The sequence below is a fragment of the Macaca thibetana genome, chromosome 2, assembly GCF_024542745.1.
Source record: "Macaca thibetana thibetana isolate TM-01 chromosome 2, ASM2454274v1, whole genome shotgun sequence".
Lineage (NCBI taxonomy): Eukaryota > Metazoa > Chordata > Mammalia > Primates > Cercopithecidae > Macaca > Macaca thibetana.
In genome coordinates this window covers 30,460,405-30,482,833 of record NC_065579.1, presented here as the reverse complement: position 1 = coordinate 30,482,833, position 22,429 = coordinate 30,460,405, and the positions used below count along the sequence as shown (strand labels likewise).

Here is a 22,429-nt window from a genome sequence, read left to right as displayed (position 1 = left end):
CTCCCAAGGCAGGGCTTTCACATAGTGGCTCTGTATTGATGAAAGTATTTCCCTCCCTACACCTGGTTTAAAGTTGCTGCAGGAATTTTATTCTTTTTCTGAGGGATCATCTTTAATATATTCTACCTAGTGATGTAATTCTAAAATCTTAGCTGGTAACTCAATATGTAAAGTGGTGAATGTACTAAAACAATGACTTTGGGTACAGTAGCTCTGATTATCACATCCCTTTTAAACTTCATTTATACAAGGCAATCCCTTTTGACTGAAGGAGCATTCAGATTTTATACTGCATTCACATATGAGAATTTCATTTTATTAATCTGGAGCACTCCCAGTGCTATCAGGTCAATAAATAATTACTCCCTAGCAATTAAAAATATGGCAACAATACTATTATTGGGATCGCTGCATATTATTTTCCTGGAAAACAAAAATCGAGATTTTTTTTACTTCCTTAAAACTTAGCTAAAGTTGTTGTTCAATTGTTTTTCTTAAAAGTGAGTTCTCTCATTTATTGGAATCAAAAAATTCTTAAATATCATTTAAGTCTTATATCTATAATATACATAATGTTTTCATTTAAAAATTGAACATTCAAAAATTAACACATTTCTAGCTTTATGGAAAATAAGAAAAATGAGTTTCCAAGAACAGAAAAGAGAATGTTTGTAATATAAGAAAATGGCTTTACCATCAATAAGGATCAGAGAATACAGTCGTTCTTCTGAAGTATCTAACATAAGTTACATCATCAGACCTATATTAATGTGGGTCTTCACAGTAATATTTGATTTTTCAGAATTGTTGAGACGGTTTCAGCATCTTCAAACTGTCCCATACTTTGTCCATTAACTTACTGCTTGTCCATGTTCGAGACCAGTCTGGCCAACACGGTGAAGCCCCGTCTCTACCAAAAATACAAAAAACTTCGTCGGGTGTGGTGGCGTGCGTCTGTGATCCCAGCTACTCGGCAGGCTGAGAGAGGGGAATTGCTTGAACCAGGGAGGCGGAGGTTGCAGTGAGCCAAGATAGCGCCACTGCACTCCAGCCTGGGCGACAGAGACTCCATCTCAAAAAACAAAACAAAACAAAATTCTACATTTTCTTCCCCACTCCAGGGGAAACCACTGGGTAACAGTATTCATGTCAATATCATGTATCTACTGTTAGGTGAGGAGAAGGCCAGGAATTTTGTTCCAGAACTTAAAACCCAAGCAGGTGAATATGCAAGAGTGAAAACACTCACAAAAACCAGAGGTTCAAGGCCCCCTGATTCTGCCTGAAAACCTCAAAATGTGAATGAAACAACGAGGGGGACATCAGATCTTCCAGAGCTTCCAACCACATAAGGAAAAGATTTCCTAGGTTGAAAGGGTGTCAGCATAGAAGAAACCAAAGACTTGATTTTAAGCCATTAAAAAAACCAACTCATATTCCTATTTGGTGGAAATATATTTAAGGTTTACAGACAAAATTCTTAGTCTCTCAAGATTAAGGAAAAATAAATTTAAGAACAGTCTTTATAGACCTGATCTAGTCCTAAGTAGAGGACTTTCTATTCTCATTCGCCATCTTATCACAAGTTTCTAGTAGAATACTCTTCTTCCTTTCTCTACCCTACTATATAAAATATAAAGTATTTTTAAAAAATCAATACTACATTATATTTATCATATGAAAATAAATTATTTACAAAAGAAGGCCCAAAACTACATCAAAAACTTCAAGTCTGAAATGAAGAAATATTTAAAAGTATAAAAAGCTTCCTTAAACTGTTGCTCAGGTATTTATTATAGATGTTTCCTTAAACTAGTAAATTTCCTCTATGTTGGGAGAAAAAGGATCCCAAATAAGGACAAAATGGATGTAACATAAACTGATAATATATATAACACAACAAATTCATGGACTCTAGCACTATATCTTGTTATCATTATAGATGGAAAAACAGGTACAGTCTGTCAACAATCAAGCCCAGAAAAAAGTAGTTTCATCAGAATGACAAATATTTCCAGATTTTAAAACATAACTCACTATGACATTTAAAATCTACAAAGAATATTTCTGCAGCACCCTGATTATTCTGTAACAGAATTAGACTTTTTAAATCAAATGAAAGCCAGAAGAATTAAAGACTACCTGAGCCAGGAAGTTTGTTAGAATTACCATATGACCCAGCAATTCAATGAGTAAATGTATATACATGTTCACTACAGCACTATTCACAATAGCCAAAAGATAGAAACAGCCCAACTGTCCCTCAAGGGATGAATGGATAAACTGTGATATATACAACAATGACATATTGTTCAGCCATAAGAAGAAATGAGGTACTGACAAATGCTAAGATATGGACGAACCTTAAAAACGCTGCTAAATGAATGAAGCCAGACACAAAAGTCACTATTATTCCACTTAAATGAAATATCTATATTCTATTATTCCACTTACATGAAATATCCAGAATAAGTAAATCTACACAGTCAGAACACAGACTGGGAGGAGTATGGGGACAGGTGAAACTGATTAATGGATACAGATTTCCTTTTGAGGTGATGAAAATGTTTTAGAACTAGATAGAGGTGGTGGAATGCACACTTTTAAACACTTGACTTTATGTTATGTTAATTTTATGTTATCTTAAAAAATAAAATAAATAATAATGCTGCTACATCACCAGTAATAAGACATCATTTACCACTGGTATGATACACTGAGTGTATCAGAGGACACCATCTCTACAGTGTCCTTCCCAATAATGTATAACCTCAGTCTGATCATGAGAAAATACCAGACAAGGCCAAATTGAGGGATATTCTAAAATATAACTTGACTAGTAAGTACTATCCAAAAGTCTCAAGGTCATGAAAGACAAGGAAAGACTAAAGAAATATCACACACTGGGGTAGACTAAGGAGACCTGACAACCAAATGTAATGTGGGTTTCTAGATTAGGTCCTGAAACAGAAAAAGGAAATGGTGGAAAAACTAGTGAAATATGAACTAAATCTGTAATTTCACTAATAGTACTATAATAATGTTAATTTCTTAGTTTTGAAAATTAAAGTATGGTTACATAAGATGATAATCTTAGGGGGAGCCGGGAGAAGGGTACTATTTCTGCAACTCTTAAATTATTTCAAAATAAAAAACGAAAGTAAGAAAGAAGGGAAGGAAGGATGGGAGAATGAGGCCTAGCAACCAACCTTAACTTCCTTCATGAACACATATATTAAGAAAATGCTGACATAAATTAAGTGAATAAGGATTAGAGGGGTTATTCTAATGGCAAGAAATAATTCACAAAATTTGCATCTACTTAGGAGATATGCATTCTTTTTGGGGTGAGGGAGTAGATTCAAACAGTCAAGTCAGCGTAATTAAATTTTACAAATCAGGTTACGCAGAATTTAAACTAGTACTGACATTTTCAACAGCAGACTTCAAAATTAAAACAAGCAAAGTCAAAGGGAAAAAATAAAAATGTAACACTTATTATTCCTATAGGTTCCTACTATATTTTAAATTTAATATTAAAATGAGAAAAGTGTATTCATTTTAGCAACATGACTAGAATTACGCTGACTTAAATTTGTTTGATAATTTAATCAGATTTAGTTTTACTTTAAATCTGTAACCTTCTACTTAGACACATAATTAAATGATTGAAAAAAATTTTGATATGTAATTAAAAATCAGTTTGTGTCTGGACATAAAATTCTTAGTTGCCATGCCACTTATGTAGGAGGTAACTTTCTATCAAAAACAATTATCTTGAAAATGTATACACCAATCATTTTAAAAATGAAACCCACCAATATAAATTATACAAACTTCCATTTTCATTAATCATATTCACATCCTGGCATCCAAATACAATGTATAACCATAATCCTAATAATGAGAAAACAATCATCTTCGTTAAACCTGCTAATTACAGGTTGAGGATCCCTAATCCGAAAATCTGAAATCTGAAATACTAAAAAATCTGAAACTTTTTGAATGCTGATGTGATGCTCAAAGGAAATGCTCATTGGAGCAAATATTCCAAAATCAGAAAAAAATCCAATTTCCGAAATACTTCTCATCTCAAGCATTTTGGATAAGAAATATTCAACTTGCACTAAAAAGACAGAGACATTTAAATATACTTGATCTAGAGACATTTAAAATAAAGTTAAGAACCATATATTCTCACTCTCAGAAGAAACTAACCCTGTTGACACTTTGATTTCATACTTTCAGCCCCCAGAAAAGAAAATACATTTCTGTTTTTAAGCCATACAGTCTGTAGTACTTTGTTACAGCAACCTTAGGACACTAATACAGCTATTATGCAGCAAATGAAGCAGTGTACTCCTGTATTCACTCAGTAGCCTTTGCCTAGACCATCTTTCAGATTAAAGGAGCAATTTTCTCAACTCCTATGGACCAGCATACTTTATTGAAACTGGCGATCACAATCACTCTCTCAGAGAAGCTGCCTCGAATCCAGTCTCTGAACCATGGCTGCTGGTTGTATACCACACCAGCTACATTAAATCAGACATTGGATTGGCACGAGGCTCAGGGTCATCAGTAAACCAGAACCTTCACAACCTGGCTCTTTTGAAAGGATGGGCTGCTTCAAATTTTCTGTGCCTCTCAAACAATCTGAAAAATCTATGGAGAAACCTGCCTTCTGCCTTAGTTGCTGAGGTAGGAAAGTTAACAATGCAAGTCAAAATGACATGGAAACAGAAACTCCTGCTGGTAGCCAGACAGAAAAGATGGCATACAGAGTAATAATAAAAGTTTGTTTGATATGTTCCCTGAAAACCAAAACTACTTCCTATAATCTTAAAAGCAGGCCCTGTTCTCAGACTCCCATGAAAGCCCCTACTCCTATTCCTGCTACCCACACATATTTTAAACATGAACTAACTTCAGACACTCCTCTCAAACACAATCCAAAGTAAAACAGAAATAGAGATGACCCAAACCCAGATCCTACTCTTCAGTTCATTCCAGTGTATGTCAAATACTACTTTTTTTAATATAAGCTGAACTGTGTGCTGAATGCATTTCATACACTTTCATCCATGTTTTCACTAGAAAATGATGAACTAGGTATTTTATTTATCATCAAACTACACATGAATATACATATAAAAAATGCACACTCTAATAGTTCAAGCACCTAGGCCCACACTGCTGATGCAATGAGGTACAGATTTGTTAAGGCGTGATGGGATGGCTGGCTCTCCAAAGCTGTCATGGGAAAGTCATTATTCTATGAATGTAGTAAGTTCCAGGTCTAGCCTTCAGCCACACTGACTAAAAACTGGAGACTGATAGAAACTTGCCCAAGGACACACAAGTAGCAAGTAAAAAGGCCTGAATTTGAACCTTGTCTGCTGAAGTCTATCTTTTAATCACTATTCCACTACCAAAAGAAAACAAACAAACAAACAAAAAACCTGGAGCATCCATCTGCAACTCCCTGCATATGTCTCTATACAGAGAGAGGTAGAAACCAGAATATTAAAAATCTCCCAACAAAAGCTAGGATGAGTACTACCAACTTCAACCCTTGGGCCTTTATATGGAGATGGCAGCCAATCCACTCTCCACCCTCAATGGACAAATTCTTTCTTTTCTTTCTTTTTTTTTTTTTTTTTTTTCTAGACAGAGTCTCACTCTGTCGCCAGGCTGGAGTGCAGTGGCGCAATCTCAGCTCACTGCAACCTCTGTCTTCCGGGTTCAAGCGATTCCCCTGTCTCAGCCTCCCAAGTAGCTGGGACTACAGGCATGCGCCACCATGCTCGGCTAATTTTTTGTATTTTAGTAAAGACAGGGTTTCACCATGTTGGCCAGGATGGTCTCAATCTGCTGACCTCGTGATCTGCCTGCCTCGGCCTCCCAAAGTGCTGGGATTACAGACGTGAGTCACCATGTCCGGTCAGACAAATTCTTTCTTTAGCTGCATCAATATAGTCATTAAGGTAAGTGGCCAAGGCTTCCAAGCCCATCAGTCACTCTGTCTCTTTTTTTTTTTTTTTTTTGAGACGGAGTCTCGCTCTGTCGCCCAGGCTGGAGTGCAGTGGGGGGATCTCAGCTCACTGCAAGCTCCGCCTCCCGAGTTTACGCCATTCTCCTGCCTCAGCCTCCCGAGTAGCTGGGACTACAGGCGCCCGCCACCTTTCCCGGCTAGTTTTTTGTATTTTTTAGTAGAGGCGGGGTTTCACCGTGTTAGCCAGGATGGTCTCGATCTCCTGACCTCGTAATCCGCCCGTCTCGGCCTCCCAAAGTGCTGGGATTACAGGCATGAGCCACCGCGCCCGGCCCATTCTGTCTCTTTAGAGACTTTGTATCTCTGTATCTACTCTTTCTTCCCTGTGCAGATCTGAAACTCTCAACACCTATCTTATTTCCCTTATGACCAGCTACTTGAGTAAAGCCTTTCTGCAACTCCAATTTATTAACAACAAATATATTCAGTAAATTTCACTGTTGAAAATTCAGCTATTTTATGCAAAAACATAAATACAGTCGTGTGCTGTATAATGACATTTCAGTCAATGTCAGACCACATATAGGATGGTGGTCCCTTAAGATTATAATACTACAATTTTACAGTTCCTTTTCTATGTTTAGATAAACAGATACCATTGTGTTACAACTGCCTACAGCATTCAGTACAGTAACATGCTGTACAGGTTTGTAGCCAAGAGCAATGGGCTACATCATATAGCCTAGGTGTGTGGCAGTCTGTACATCATCTAGTTTTGCATAAGTACATTCTGTGATGTTCAGTACATTCTATGATGTTCACACAAAGATGAAATCACCTAACAACCATATCTCAAAACCTGTTCCCATCATTAAGTGGAGCATGATTGGATAAATACCCATTAACTCCATTCATTCAATTAGCTGTTTGATTTCCTGCTATGTATACTACTATGTATATTGTCTACATGCTAAAAGTACAAAAATTATAACACCACTCTGTCCTCAAGTTGTTCAAAAATCTAGTAGAAGAGAGTTAGAAGTTTAGAAGAAATTATAGTTGCTCTTAGTAAACAGCCCAGCAGTCCAAAACAGGAAAAATTGCATGAGATGAAGCTTCAGGATGAATAGGAGAAGGGAAGGGTATTAAAAGCATAGTAAAAATACATGTCAATGCAGAAAAGCAAAGAGAAGAAAAAACGGAAGACTCCCAGCCAGAAGGCAATGTGTTCAGAATTATTAAATCGTGTGGCAGGAAAGTAAGACCACTATGGTCTCAATCTCTTGACCTTGTGATCCACCTGCCTCTGCCTCCCAAAGTGCTGGCATTACAGGTATGAGTCACTGCGCCCAGCCAGTTATAGTTCTTAATACAAGAGAAATCATCAAATAGGAAGGTATATAAGAATTTGGGAGACAGACTTGTAAAAGGTCCATGCAAGATTCAGATTCCCCATCCTTAGGAAGTAAATGTTCCCTCCCATGACTGAGAATCACCAGAAGGGGAAGGGAACTTTTAACCAGAACAAAAACATAATGACATCTACCATTGAGAAAGACTATTTTGAGATTATACACTACACATCCATACTTGGGAGTACTATGAAGCTTTAAAAATAGAATGAGTGGATTTGTGTGAGCACATGGATCTATGTGCTCACATGGAGCTAAGTTCAAAAAGAAAAAGTCAAGGTACTGAATAATATATATCATATGAATATTCTGGCACAGAGATTAGGGAGTCCAGATGATAAATAAGGGCTAACCAGAATAAGAAGAGCTGATTCCAGAGATAAGCATCTAGGAAGAATCAACAACACCTGTTAGACGCTATGGGTAAAGGAGAGGAAGGCATCTAGAATGCCTTGTTTTTAAATCCTAAAAAAGGTAAAGAGATTCCTTTCTATTCTGCTTGTTGCTTATCAACCTATTTAATTTAAAACTACTTCGAATCAATTTATTACAAATTCCAAATTAGTGATATTTGTAATAGTGCATTTTGACATATATAAGAGCTAAAAAAATTTATTAACAGTGGATGAATTAACAGGAAAATACAGCCTTTCATCCTTCAGGAAAACATGAAAACAAATACTACCAACCAGGGACAGACAATTCAAACCTCACACTTATATTTGCTCCAATATTCCCTGAGGAATTTTTTTCTTACATACCAGTATTTTTAGTCCTTTCTAACTTAAATCCAGGATAAGATCTTTCTGCCATCAATTTAGAACTCTTCATTTCCAGTACTCTCATTGTCAGTCATTAAAGTAAGCATTTCAATATATAAATTATACAATTATACTTTAATACTTGAAAAAACCCTAGTTACACATGGAAAGGTAAACCACTGAGAATTTGGGCCCACAGAATTATACTGCCTTCCTTTGGGGGGAGGGACAAATAGTGATGATGTATGAAAGTTTCCTGAGAAAATGTCACTAACATTTATTCAATAATGCAATCTCCTTACACTTTATCTGTGTCAAGCAATATTTACAATTTTTCCAATCTCCACATAACAAAGAAAGCCCAAGCAACTACAAAATACCTAACTAGTATTTCTTTCCACAACATGATTTTCATTTCTGTGTTCTGTAAATAAGAAAATAATTAATTAAAAGCCATAGTACTAATAAAAATGCAAAAAGAGAAAGAAACTAAAATCCTGATCAAGGAGTGGATTAGAACTTTTATAATCCTTATAGCAGAGACTCCACTGGTTGCAAATCCAACATCCATTTTTACCTTTCCCCTCCCACAACTCAGGAGAAGCTGACCTACCCAGACTCTCTCAAGCTCCAGGGGTAGATCCTGAATCAAATGCTGTAATATCAACTTTCCTGGAAGTAAGTGGTTCAGAAACCCAAACTTAATTAAACTTGTTAGCACATGGTGATTGTTCCTGGTCCAAAGATAACATGTGATCTAAACGGGGCCAATAAAACTGAAGGAAAAAACCTTTAGTCCACAATAATGAGAAAAATTCTTGTTTCCCTACTGGAAGTGAAGAATGTTTGTTGTTCCAGCTACAGATAGTAGCTATCCTATAAACATGAAGGAAACCAGCCTGAAGATAAATTTTAAAAAACAGATAAGTCAGGCTGATACCTTGCTCATATAGTGCTTGGAGATCAAGCCCTAGAAGCTCCCCTACCTATAGTTTCCACTGTGGGAAAAAATCCACTTCATTCTGGAATAAGGCAGACTATTTGGGTTTCTGTTATTAAAAGACGGAACCAGCATAATTTTAAGTATTTTTAAATAGTCTCTCAAAAATAAGTACCTATGTGAAAGCTATTTGAAACTTGGAAATAGCTTTAATAAACAACATTTTATAAACAAATTACAATCTTTAGAAGTCTAACGTAAGCTTTCTTAAATCCACTAAAAGCTCAGTCACAAAAATCTACATGACCACTTAATAGACAAATAAATAACAGGTATAAGCTAGTTTAATCTGATTGCATAAAAATGTTTATAATACACTTCTCAATAAAGAAAAATTGAATTATAACCCAAGGGTGGGTTAATTTGTACAAATTTTGAATAATGTCGCAAATATTTCCAAAACAGATGCTAAGAGACTCTACAAGGACACTCAGCTCAATCAGAAGCCAGATTAAAGTCCCATCTGGAGCCTAATGGCTCCATGGTTCCATTACAATTACCCAAGTCACCAAAAGTGAGACTTAATGGTTATACATCACAGAATCTCTCTTCGAAGTATATACAGTCTTATCCCCAAAACCAGAAAATCAAGTCATAAAAATAATTTTGCGTGTGTATACACAGACACAAGAGATTTGGTAGATATCCAAATGCTGCTGTATTTGTTCATGAACACTGAACTTTTTCTATATGATTTTTCACCGGTTATTCATTAGCATCTTTTTTTTTTTTTTTTTTTTTTTTTTTTTTTTTTTTTGGACAGAGTCTTACTCTGTCACCAGACTGGAGTGCCGTGGCGCGATCTTGGCTCACTGCAACCTCTGCCTCCCAGGTTCAAGCAATTCCCCTGCCTCAGCCTCCTGAGTAGCAAGGACTACAGGTGCCTGCCACCTCGCCGGCTAATTTTTTATATTTTAGTACAGACAGGGTTTCACCATGTTGGCCAGGATGGTCTTGACCTCCTGACCTTGTAATCTGCGCACCTCAGCCTCCCAAACTGCCGAGATCACAGGTGTGAGCCGCCACACCTGGCCAGCATCTTCTTAAAAGTGTTTTTGGACACAGTTGCTAGGATAGTGCATCACCTTCATTTGAAATGGGAAGGACAAAGTTCACCTGTCTCCCCCAACCCTCCCTTTTTTTTAAGACAAGGTCTTACTCTGTCCCCCAGGCTGCTGTGCAGTGACACAATCATAGCTCACTGCATCCTCAAACTCCTGGGTTCAAGTAATCCTCCCATCTCAGCCTCCCAAATAGCTAGGACTACAGCTATGCACCACATGTCCAGCTAATTTTTTAATTTTTTGTAGAGACAGGGTCTTGCTCTGTTGCCCAGGTTGGTGGTGTCTAACTCCTGGCCCCAAGCAATCCTCTCACCTTGGCATCTCAAAGCACTGGGATTACAGGCACGAACCACCACACCAAGCCCACTTTCTCCTTTAACATCAGCCTTGAAAGTAACTCAGATACCTGGAATTATCTCTTTCATATTTATCTTCTCATATCCTAGCATAGACATTATTTCTCATTAAATCAGGAAAACTGAGTTAGGCCATTTTATCTCCTAATTTTCATGGCTAGAAGTTGTCACAGTGCCAAAGAAGTTTAGAGGAGGTTACCGGGAAAGCATTCGAATATCAGCATCCAGACCAATGCTATTAAAAGTATAGTCTGATTTCACTGCCTGACCATGAACCGTTAGTTAAAACTATTTTATAGCAATTTGACAAAGTAATAAGCCAATATTTTATGTATTTGATTTTTTTCTCTAGAGTAGGATAGGGTCCCAAATTTGAAGGTTGAATTCCACTTGAAAATGTCTGCTGACCTAACAAGGTGCTTTGTTTTACTCTTTTAATTTGAATGCCTTTAGATAGAACCCAAGCCCTCTGATTAGCTAAAGTGGTAAGTTATTTGCAACTGTTATCTGGTCAGTCCCAGAAGGCATGTGAGTGTCCAATCAAAGATCCACTGGACAAGTGTTTCTCAAATTGTAACACCCCTTAGTAGGTAAGGAAAGCAATTTAGTGAGTTTTTTTTAAATAATATCTGGCACTGCATGGCATGATATGTATGGCATGACACACAAAAAGTAGAAACACAGTATGTTTATATACACACATACATATACTTGTATGTGTTTATGTACATGTGTGTCTGTGGTTGTGATTTAAATTTTCTTACTGGGGTTCATGGGCAAAAAAACCAGAATGAACAGAGCACTGTACCAGACCAATATCTTCATTTCATAGATGCAGAAGCTGAGAATCAAGGTCACAGTCAGCTGGAAGCAGTCCCAGTGTGCTTTCCTTTACATTCATGATTGTAAATCTGTATGTACACTGAGGTCTGCAAGGCCAATACACAGAAAATACAGTATATAGGCCCCAAAACTGATTATTTTAAAATCCTAGATCAATTAAAACTTTATTAGGTATTTTTTAAGTTTTGAATACTAAAGATGAAAATTTTTATGTAGAATGATATATATTTGATTACATAAAAATTTTAAATGGTTATATGACCCAAAAATAAAAAATCCAAACAAATAAAACCAAATTCCTCAACTCACTAGTTTAAAAAAAAAAAATCAAACACAGAAAAAAAAACGACATACTACAAAAGACTGATCTTCTTAATATATAATATAGTAATTAAATATGAGAAAAATACCTGAGTAACAGGTAAGTCGTATTAAGAGGTAAAATATAAAATAAATATAAATGGTCAATAGCATTAAAAACGGGTACATTATTACAACAAGACACTACTTTTCTCTTATAAAATTAGCAAAGATGTTTTCTTTTTAAGTATTAATACGAGGATTGATGTAAAAAATTCAGGAATCAAAATTGCCGGTAGAAATGAAACTTGTAGAGTTTGGCAGTAAGTATCAGAAGACTTGTAATTACCCTTCTAACCAGTAAGTCCATTTCTGGAATTTAGCCTATGGAAATAATGAGGGATATATGCAAACACTATTAAAAGCAGTTTGAATGCAGTAGTATATATAACAGTGGAAAATCCTAATAACCTAAATAGTCATCTATGGGAACTGGTTACAAAATATATAGGACTTCTATATAATAATAGAATGTTACACAACTATTAAAAGAGATGATATAGGCTTACCTTTCCTGCTCACAATATACTATTAAATGAAAAAAAGTAATAGATGCAAAAATATCCCATTTTTCATATAAAAAACTTATAAAATACATTTGATTCATTCTTATAATAACCCAACATATTTAGAATAAATGGACAAATGCATTTTTACAGTGAATTTTCTAACACAATCATTTTCTTCTTCTTTTTTTTTTTTTTTGGTCTGAGACGGAGTCTCACTCTGTCGCCCAGGCTGGAGTGTCATGGCATGATCTCAGCTCACTGCAACCACCGCCTCCCGGGTTCAAGCAATTCTCCTGCCTCAGCCTCCTCAGTAGCTGGGATTACAGGCACACACCACCATGCCCAGCTAATTTTTTTTCGTATTTTTAATAGAGATGGGGTTTCACCATATTGGCCAGGATGGTCTCAATCTCATGACCTCGTAATCCACCCACCTCGGCCTCCCAAAGTGCTGGGATCACAGGCGTGAGCCACCATGCCCGGCCAGAAAACGATTTTTAGAGATACCTAATATAATGTATTAAAAAATGCAAACATTCTTAAAACAGGTCTCGATACCAAAGACCATTTTCAACAGTAACACTGAATATTCAATTGCATGGATAAAGTTAAATTTTACAAAAGATGCCAATGGTATGGATACAAGATGCCAATGGTATGGATACAAATTCTTTTCACTTCTTTTGCATTCTGATAGGGAGGGAGAGAGGGACAGACAAAAAGAGAGGCAGATAGAGATGAAGAGGACAATTTGCATTTTAGCTTTCTTCTCATCCCAAAAATGATTTAGTATAAGACACCACTCCAAACAAAGTGAACACATTATAGGACAAAAGAAAACAATTCAAGAAACAAGGATAAAAGAACAGAACACTACCACTGTACCAGTTAAGGCTCTTGATTATAAACAACAGATACATGTTCTAGTGAATCTAAGTCAAAAAGGAATTTATTGGCTAGGTACTAGATAGTTCAGAACACTGAGACAAGGTTGGAAAATCCAGCTTGGACAGGAATCAAGGCAGGCAAATCACAGAAAAATGTTTGCCTCCACAGCCTTGAATGAAGCCTGGAACTTACGTTACTGCATCAAGGGTTACAGGCTCTTTTAGAATTTGTCTAGCAGCCTTTCTGGTTTTTACAGAAAAGTCCCGCAATATTTAAAAAAAAAAAGAAGAAGAAGAAGAAGAAAGAAAGGAAAAAAGAAGAAGAAAGAAAGAAAGAAAAAAAAAAAAAAAAGAGTTACAGGCCAGGAGGAAGCATCTCAGTGGCAGCTCTTAGCCTCATGCCCATGGTCTTTCCAGCTGTCAAGGTGCAACTCTTAAACTACAGAAGGGCCTCATGCTAGCCTTTAGGCTTCCTTAATCTTGAGGGGTGAGAAGCAGTCTCCTAACCTAGAAAGGGGCTTAGTAAGGCCCCAGGCAATGAAAACCACAAATGTCCTCTAGGAAGACCAACTCTTTGTAGTAGAACTGAAGTGTCTTTACTTTTACTCAGTGTCTTGCTTATATATCTTTATAAAAGTTTGCAAACTGAAAGTTGATAAAAATTAGTGCAAATCTCTTTAACATCATTTTATTAGATTTGTTTGGTACCATTTTCAGTGTATTTCCAAGGCAAAAACGTACTCTTCCTAAAGTAGTTCTATCAACCAACAGTAGACTGAGCAATTTGGATGGGGTCTAGCAAGTTTCTTAACACACTATAAGTATTGCCTCTTGCTTTATATTCTATCCGTCTGCTAATTTGGTTTCTTGCTTGCCTTTTTTGCTGCAGCTGTGCACCGGGTTAACTGTTTCAATGGTTTTCCTACAATAACTCACAAATTTTTTCCTGATCAGTGTGCTGTATGATTGGTTCTTTGTTCCTAAGATAATTATTTTACATTTGTCTACACTGAACTGCATTTGCCATCTGCTGGCCCAATCACCTAAACAATCCAAATCTTTTTGAATCTGATTGCATTGTTCCTCATTATTTCCCCTAGCTCCAATTTTAGGATCATCTGCAAACTCTGAGATCTTTTCTTTAAAGCTTGGACACATTTTATTTTAATATAGAGGGGTTTTTTTGTGTGTGTGACCCTTTAGACACTCCAGCTGAAATCCTTTTCCAACTAGAAAAGTTTCCAAAAGCTTATCCAAAGATACCTTCCAATTATGCAGTCAAAGTGATGCTAGAAACAAAGCTAAATAGTACCCATTCTATTTCATTTTTCTATACATTGCCATGTTTTTAAAAGTATTATGTCTTCTAAGTTCTTCTCTTCAAAGTATAAATATTTTTAGGAAATGCAGTAATTCTGTTTTCTAATTTGAACATTCATGGCAACTGTTTTTGCAATAACTTTCCTAAACTACACATGACAAATTTTTCAGCAACTCCCTATACATAAGGCATTTCATTTAGTCATAAAAATATTTTTTGAGCACACATTAGTAATTAGCATTAGATACACTGCAGTCTTATGACCTTGGTCCAATTATTTATCTCCCAAAACTTCTGTTTCCTACTGACAAAGAAGATTTCAGAAGATAACTTCTAAGCACTCATCCACATCTAGCATTCTGAATTACCTTTTATCTATAAAGTAACATACTAGAATCACCATTTCTAAAATTTTTCTCCTTCAGATTTCCCAAACATCATTTTATTATAAGCACTCAAATAATTCATTAATTTTTGCAACATTTTAGAACTGCAAGATTGTATATACTTACTTAGCAGTATTTACCCTTCGAATTAGACTTGACAAATCTGAACATAGTAAATCTCCATTACTTATTAAGTAGTACACCGAGCACATGTTTAGATCTAGAAAAAACTGTTGCTCAATAAACTTTAGTGATTTCTTAGTATAATCACATTTCCACAAAAGCCCTACCCGTGTTAACAATCTTATATAGAAGTTAAGATCTAATTTAAGAACCAATGGTTCTCTCAAAGGAAAGAAGTGATGATTCTGGGTGGAATTACTTTCATTAAAGGTAGGATATGAAAATCCACTAAGAAAAATTAGTTTTAATAATTCCAAAATAGAAACATTATAACTAACAATTACTACTATTAGATCTTTCATCTTTTTGTGGAAGAACCCTCTAACAACTGATTAGTCCAAATTTTTTTTCATTTATTCACTAAACAGTTAGTGAATGTTACAATAATATAAAAATGAATACAAGACAGTGTGAGATGTACATATGTTGTTACAAAAAATCATTGTAGAGGTACAGTCAGCTGCACGGAAGTTAGGAAGAGGAATAATTTACTTCTAGTTGCTGGATGAAAAGCTTTGTAAATGAGATGCATTTGAACTCTCAAATATTACAATATCTTTTAAAAGCAAGCCTACTAAGCTATGAATATTATCACAGAAAAGACAAATATAAAACGCTAAGCAGTCAAAGTAAAAAAATTTTTAAAAACCTCAGAAAACAGATTTGCTGGTTGCTTATAATAGAATCATGTTTTTGATTTTTTTGTAATTTTTAAAATTTTTCTGTAATGAACATATATTATCCTTATAATAAGACATAGTAAAAGATTTTTCTATTAATTTTTTAAAGCCATACTTTGAACAACTGAACAAATGAAATGCTATATGTCAAAAGCCTCTAACTTATAAAAATTAAGTCACTAACAAGTATTTCATTTCTAAAAAGCTAAAGGACCCACTAAAAAGAAATCATAATTTATTAAGCCCTTTATTTTTGAAAGAAACATTGATTTTCAATGCAATTACTTTCATTATAAGGTAGGATTTAAAAATCCACTAAGAAAATAATTTTTTCTTTTTCTTTTTTCAATGAGACGGAGTCCAGACTGGAGTGCAGTGGCACAATCACGGCTGCAGTCTTGACCCCCCAAGGCTCAAGCGATCCTCCAATCTCAGCCTTCCGAGTAGCAGGGACTACAAGCATGCACCACCGCACCTGGCTAATTTTTGTATTTTTTGCAGTGATGGGGTTTCACCATGTTGCCCAGGCTGGTCTCAAACTGGTGGGCTCAAGCTATCTGCCTGCCTCAGCCTCCCATAGTGCTAGGATTACAAGCATGAAACACCGCACCCAGCCAGGAAAATTATTTTTAATAATTCCAAAATAGTACGTTTATAACAATTGTTAAGGTTTTGTCTTTCATCTTTTTGTGGAAGAACTCTCTAACAACTGATTAGACTGATTTTTCAAACACTTATGAAATGATACATGTTGTCTCCAGGAATATTTAATTTGTATTTTAAGATAAAAGCATTTAATAAATCCATAAACAACCACTGACTTTTATTTCAAACAGATCCCCATTTACTAAAACTTTGATCTTTGACTGTGTTATATTCTATTAAAAGTAACAACATTCTACATATGATTTAATTCTACCTGTAATCTAATAAAGGCATTTCACTTAAAAAAAAACTATATTTATGTATATACATATATACACACATATATATGTTATATACATATATATATATATATATATATATCTTGAATCTCTCACATGATTCAGAGCATAGCAAAAGAAAGTGTATGAGCTGAGAAAAGAGGAAATAAAAGCACTAGAGGAATGGCGGGGGTGGGTACAGGGAGGGAAGAAAAGAGTGTTTCAATAAACATTTCCATAACTTAATACCTGCTTAGATTTTCAAAATTCTAGTTTTTTTTTACTGTTTGATTTTACACTCTATGCTATAGTTTATAGCTGAATTACTAGTATCCTATAACCTGAAATTAAACTCAACTAAATCTCTTGAGGTATATAACAAGTTACACAGAATTACTAAAGTAATAAATAATTATGTTTCATTTAGTCTGTTAACTTCCCTAAAGGATGGAATTTTACTAATATAATCTATTAATATTGTTTCATAGACTATCACTAGTTTTCAATTTGATAAAGCTAGAAGGAAGGCAATATGCTGGGATTTCAAACTGGCATCCATAGGCCACTTCCAGTGAGCAAACAGTTCATTCGGAATAAACTGCCAAGATTTTTTAAACTTGATATTTCACATAAAAATTTAGATTTTTAACTGACCTCAAAAAAAAAAAATCACTAGATTCATAGTTCTGGTCCCACTGCTGTCAATGCTCACTAGACAACTTTCCTCCCCACTTTCTGTGGCTTACCAAGTTCCACAGGAAGTAGGGTTTATAATCCCTAAATAGAGTGTGGAGGCAGTCAGATTCTGACTCGAATCCCAGTTCCTCTACCTCCAAGCTGCACAACCCAGGGCAAGTAGTTTAACCTCTTTAAGATTTAATTTCACCATCATGACTGATATGGTTTGGTTCTGTGTCCCCACCCAAATCTCACCTTGAATTCTGTAGTTCCCATAATCCCCACGTGTCGTGGGAGAGACCCAGTGGGAGGTAATTTAATCATGGAGGTGGTTACCCTCATACTGTTCTCGTGACAGTGAGTGAGTTCTCATGAGATCTGATTATTTTTAAAAGGGCATTTCCCAATTTTGCTCAGCATTTCTCCTTCCTGCCGCCATGTGAAGAAGGACAAGTTTGCTTCCCCTTCCTCGTAAGTTTCCTGAGGCTTTCCCAGCCCTGTGGAACTAGGAGTAAATTAAACCTCTTTCTTTTATAAATTACCCAGTCTCAGGCAGTTCTTTATAGCAGCATAAGAATGGACTAATACAATGACAAAGAAGATAATAATCATTTATTATTCAGGGGTTAAAAGTGAAATAATATATATAGTACAAAATACAAAATTAAATCTTCAATAAATGATAGTTATTATTATACTACTTGGATTGAAATTCCTAAACCTAATTAACTAAGATTTACCATGAATGTTTCCCACTTTCTGTAGACCCTAAAGAAAAAAACTAAATCACTATTGCCTTATCACTCCATAGGGCTCCTTGGTAAAATAAGGATAGGAATAATAAATATCTTATAAGGTTGTCATATTAAAATATGTTAATACATACAAAAAAGCTAAGAATAGTACATGGCACATACTAACCTCCAAAAAGAGTTGTTATTATAGTAGTAACTGTTGTTTCAGGGGGCTGGCACATATAAGCTTTAATAAATGTTTGATGAGGAGAAGCATGTCAGTGAGTAAAAATGCAACTAAATGAATACAAGACCACTTACCAAGATTATTCAAGGTATATATCTTTAAGAGTCCTCTCGACTGTCCCATGTTTTTTGTTTGTTTGAGACAGAGTTTTGCTCTTGTTGCCCAGGCTGGAGTGCAATGGTGTGATCTCGCCTCACCGCAACCTTCACCTCCTGGGTTCAAGAGATTCTCCTGCCTCAGCCTCCCAAGTAGCTGGGATTACAGGTGCAGGCCACCATGCTCAGCTAATTTTTTTGTATTTTTAGTAGAGACAGGTTTTGACTATGTTGGCCAGGCTGGTCTTGGACTCCTAACCTCAGGTGATCCGCCCATCTCAGCCTCCCAAAGTGCTAGGATTACAGGCGTGTAGGATTTATTTTCAAAGGAGTTTTAGAGTAGTCCTGTTTCAAGATTGCTAGAACCAGACCAGTCTAGGCTGTGCTTTCTTTCCAATTCTTCTCTGCCTCTTCAAGAATCTCAGCAGCAGAGTTTAGGAACAGTGGAAAAGAGGATCTCACTACCTTTCAGGCTAGTAGTTACAAAATCTCAGCCTTTAAAAACAAAGAATGAAGAAAAAAAGCCTGGTCAAGCAGCAACAGTGGTTCTCTATCAATTGGTGCCAAAAAGATGATTCGATCTTTAGCATACTAATCATCTCAGTTGATGTAGTTTTCAATTAGTCTGAAAGAAGCTCAATTCTTCAAGTATTTAATAAAAGATAAAGACAGTCTTTCCTGGCTAAAGTAGTAGACATATTCCAGATTCTTGGCCATGTCAGGGAAATTCTTTCATAGCATTCAAAACAATGAGGAAAAGCAACAAAATTGACTCAAAAAGAGTAATTTCCTTTCCAACCTAAATAAACTTTACACAAACTTGCCTTTGATAATCGACTAAACAAGCTGCACCACTAGCATCAAGGGAGGGTGTGCAGATATCTAGCAGGTGCTGCAGTTTATCACAAAAACGTCTAAAATAATTGGAAGTGACAACCAGCACTACCACAAATGATTTATTAGTCTTTCACTCAGCTTTTCAGCTTCCTCAGGGCCAGAATAAATAATTTACCAACTCTGTATCTTCCAATCATTAATTCTTCCCAATGCATCCAAACTACATTTAACTCTGCTAGGTTCAGTGGAATAAAACACACAATAGGAATATTTTTCCAAATATAAAATTACCTGACCATATGTAAAGGCAAACATGTCAATCAAAGATGTACAATACAGATGCAGAAGAAGGACTCAAAGTCAGCAACTGCAGTCAAGTTTGAGGGTGCTCATGGAATAAGTTAAGTGAACAAGAAAGCAGAGCCTAGCAAAGTGCTTCTCTCGTAGATGAAAAGACTCCAGTGACTCTGGACAGCAAACCAAAAAGGCAACCTAAGCACACTGCGTGACAGAGATTTTTAAACCTCAAGCATCATCATCTCACAATAGTCAATTGACTGACTGACTGCCTCCCCCAAACTGTCCCACGAATTATAGAAAATATTCAGTATCCTTAATCAAAAAAAGGTAGAAAAGTTAAGACCTATATGAATTTCATGCAAAGTAGACTTAATAAAGTACAAAACAAGGCATCTTCTTTAAGGCATTTTAATAGCTATTTTGAATGGGTTTACAGGACAATTACAAACTCCTGTGAATTCAAAAATAGATGTGAAAATCAAAGAAATAAACATTCTTCCCCAAATCTGATAATGATGTTAAAAGGTATGTCTATTAATTATGTAGAAAAAACATACAAAAACCAAAAATTACATCCTAAATCCATTTTTGATGTAAGCTAGTCTTGTCTCATTAAATCAGCATCTCTGATTAAAACAGAGATCATTTTTGGTACATAACGTATTGTACTGTTAGAGCAGCATCTGTTTATTACACAGCATAAACATTTTTCAGCTTTCTGAAACTACTGACATTCAATAAATGATCCAGACCTAGCAATTCACTAGTTTCTTTTTTATTTCAAGAAGAAATACTTTTAAGTGAAAGAGTTAATAAAACTGATAGTCTAATATTAGGCATTCTATAAGCCAGCTTCAAGCTGTTGGGCATACAAAGAATTTCATAAACTGACAGCTTTCTCTTTAATGGTTTGAGAGTGCACTACAACCCAAATCTTAAGTGTGTAATAGATGTTTAAATATATGACTTCTACCTAATACATGATTTTTTCCAAAATATAAAATGCCTTAAAATTAAATTAGCTAAACTAGTGAAAATGATAATATAAATTTGAATCTAAAGAATGCAATTTATATTATACAATTTTTAAATGACTAAAAACATTCCAAAATGTTCACAAAATAAGAATGTATTTTTTTCAACACTCAAGAGTTCACTGCTAACTGAAAGAATTATATACCTGGGCACAAAATCATATTGTTCATAGTAAGCAAAACCATGTCTTATTTATGCACAGATCCAGCACACACGTTGCTGTGGCAAAATAAACTTCAAATAGCACAGGTCCTAGCCTCCCGCAGGTTACAATAAAGCAAAAATATAAAAACTAGAAAACATCTATTTTTTAAAGGTATCTTTTTCAAACAGATGCAAAAAATATAGAGATTTTTATATTTTTTTGTACTAGGAGGTAGGGAGGATTCAGAGAACATTTGTTTAAAAAGAAAAGCATGACAGTGTTGTCTGCAAGCTTCTTTGCCAGGAACGGAAACAGTGGATCGGCTTGTAAAGACAGGAAATTCAGTAAACAAAAAGAAAGCAATATACCACTCTAGTGGTATCAAATTGCCTAAGGATACTGCCTAGTGCCAGAACCTGGATACAATGCTATAAGAATTGGTGGCAGCTTGTCCATGTGCTGAAAACACTGAGCCCTACAGAGTTCCATGAATATCTGAAGAAGAAGTCTATGCAAAGTATCCTGGCCCTTAATGTCTGTCAAAAGAGAAACATGTATACAAATTGTGGTTCTGATGCTGTTCTATCATGAAATATTACACAACAGTTAAAATGAATCAACCAGATGTAAAACTCACAGCAAATAACAGTTCAGGAATAATGATGGAGAAGAAGGGGGAAAAAATGTAAATAATAGAATAACAACAAATAATAGAATATTTCGGTTAAGTAATCTTTAAGAACATTTAATGTTAATGGAGACATAACTGTAGCGATAATACAAAAACAGGAAAGATATAAACCAATTTGAGTAAGGCAGTTATCTCTGGGAAGGGAAAGACTTTAAAAGTATCTTTTAAAAATACATGTGGTGGCATACTAATTCTGCATGGTAAATACATGTTTGCCTGTTCTACTTATTTTCTGTACTTTCTTTTTTTTTTTTTTTTTTTTTTTTTTGAGACAGGGTCTCACCTGTCACTCAGGCTGGAGTGCAGTGGTGTGATCGCGGCTCACTGCAGCCTCACCCAGGCTCAGTTGAACCTCCCACCTCAGCCTCCTGAGTACCTGAGACTACAGGCATGTGGACCACGCCCAGATAATGTTTGTTTTTTTGGTTTTTTGTTTTTTTTTTTGCAGAGTGGGGGTTTCGCCATATTGCCCAGCCTGGTCTCGATTCCGTGGCTCAAGCAATCTGCCTGCCTCAGCCTCCTAAAGTGCTTGGATTACAAGCATGAGCTACTGCACCCAGCCTATACTTTCTAAAATTTTAAAATCTAAGCCACCAAATGAATAATTCTCTTCCGAAAAAAATTTAAAAGGTTTTACAGTATTCTTACCTGAAACATGAGGGCCTATCTTCTTTAAAATCACTGGTTTGGCCAGTCTTCATATTCTAAAAACTTTTAATTTAAATCTAAGAAACTAAAAATTCTACCCTCTTTTCACAAGTTACTTGATTTAATAACAATTTCAAGGCAAGTCCTCAGGAGATCTCATGCTTTTATTTCAAAAATGAACTGAAGGACTCCACCTTGTAGACCTCCTGAATAAAGTTAAAGATATTCTCATCAAGGGGCTTTTAAATAAATAGTTCTGTCATTTGCTATGCGAACAAACAGGCTTGAGAGCCTGACTCCCAATTCCTTGGCTCTGACTTCCCTAAGGAAACCTGTCAC

The 22,429-nt window shown here is 35.6% G+C and overlaps 1 protein-coding gene and 1 non-coding gene across 11 annotated transcripts in view; one reads left to right on the top strand and one right to left on the bottom strand.

The window, feature by feature from the left end:
• The window catches only part of TBC1D5 (TBC1 domain family member 5), a 566,253-nt gene that overhangs the window by 480,720 nt on the left and 63,104 nt on the right, over positions 1-22,429 (bottom strand). The gene's annotated exons all lie outside the window — the stretch shown is intronic.
• On the top strand, positions 13,392-13,454 carry LOC126949487 (U7 small nuclear RNA). Its single transcript, XR_007723769.1, has one exon. It is a non-coding gene; the product is annotated as a U7 small nuclear RNA (small nuclear RNA).